Source organism: Hipposideros armiger, unplaced genomic scaffold (assembly GCF_001890085.2).
Source record: "Hipposideros armiger isolate ML-2016 unplaced genomic scaffold, ASM189008v1 scaffold_492, whole genome shotgun sequence".
In the NCBI taxonomy this organism is placed as follows: domain Eukaryota; kingdom Metazoa; phylum Chordata; class Mammalia; order Chiroptera; family Hipposideridae; genus Hipposideros; species Hipposideros armiger.
Window position 1 is genome coordinate 191,800 of NW_017731842.1, and position 1,871 is coordinate 193,670.

Below are 1,871 nucleotides of genomic sequence, written 5' to 3' on the forward strand. Positions count from 1 at the left end.
AAAAACAAAATGCTATAGTAAACTTTCCTTCAGTCTAAAGGGATTCAAGTACATATCCATTACTTAATTATTTAAACAGGTGGAAACTGCTTCATTAGGACAACAGGCTTTTTCAAGAAGGAGATTAACTGTCACCATCTGAGGTCCACAGGCAGTTGAAATTTCTGCTCTCCCAGCAAGCATTTTGAAAGGAATACTCTGAAAACCTTCAAAGTCAAGTGTTCTGTGAGAAAATAATGTCCAAAAGTGTAATACAAATTTAGCCACACACACAAAAAAGTGAGCCTTGATATCTTAACTGTGGAAGTTTATTACTTAGGAATTCAAGGATTTTTAATTCTAAGAAAGTTAAAATTAGATTTTAAAAAATAAATTATAAAACTAAGATTTATAGCCTATTTAATACATAAGAGACACTGTGTTAACACTTTGACACCTCATTTAACCTTCATGGCAACCCTGTGATGATGTTGTTGTTGTTGTTGTTATTCCAGTATTATAGATGAGATCACTGAAGTACAGATAATTTAAGCAATTTGCCCAAGGTCACATAGCTAATATGTTGCAGCATTTTAATCACTCTGCTATACAGATAAACTTTAAACTTATGAAATTAGCATCATTATATTCAAAGCTAAATAAGGAATAAAATACTTTATGTGTTCTTTTCTTCCAATGTACCCATCCAGTCTAATACAGAGGTGACTATAGAATACATATCCCTGAGAATATTTACTATTATATTTTGGAAAATGATACCAATATTCATAACTTAAACAGTCACATTTAAAACAATGCTTAGGAAATTGTCTGAGTCTTAAGAGACCACCATAATAAAGATATGCCACAAGCATAAATAACCAGATCCATATTATGCTAAAATAAAACAAAATAATTTGGTACACATCTGGAAATCTAACCTAAGCATGAAATTTAGTTGTCCAATATTCAGATGCAGTTTTTAGCCATACTTAAGGGGAATTTAAGTCTTATTGTAGGAGTTCTGCCACTTCCTTTTTGTCAGTCTCTACGCAGATCACACAACATCTCATTGACTAGGTTTCACATGTTTAGAAAGGAAAAGTAATCTCTCATTCACACTTTATAAGAATGCTATAAACATTAAGAGATATGTAAAAGTTATATTTTTTCAGTGATTTTGAGAACATGATGATGCATGCATAATGGACTTCATATTAACAATTTCTGTATTACCCTTAACATCAATAGAGGCAACAATGATAATTATCAAAATGATTCATATTATACTATTACCTTGAAGAAAATAAAAATTAATTCCTACCTCCTATTGTATTTAATTTTTCATCAAAATATTTTCTATCTTCTGTGGGGTAGAGAACCTAGAAATCTCAATCACTGAGACATCTTAAACCACTTGAATACAGATCTCTGTGAATTTGTGATGATAAAGACATCCTTATAAAAGAGGTACAACAGACTTTTAGAATATTATTAGATTCTCAGTATTTATTTTTTTTATACACAAACATAGTGTACGTGTAAAATGTTTGGTTTCTTTGTTTCCTTTTTCACTGAATATATAAAATACTTAGCTAAATGACTGTTCAAGACCAAATTAATTTTTTAGGATAAAAATGTATTTTCTTTTGAATTAGCCAATAAAGAAGAGTGAAAAGCAAAGGATAACATAAAATTTTATAATTTTATTCCATTTCAATAATTCAGCAACAATAAAGATGAATAGAAATAAATTAATGGTTATTACAACCACATTCCATCCAGCAAAAAAAAACAGATAATAATACTGGTACGTTAATTTTACATTTATGACTCAGTAGATAATGTCCTAGGTAGAACTATTACTAGTTACAACCACAAGTTCATGTACT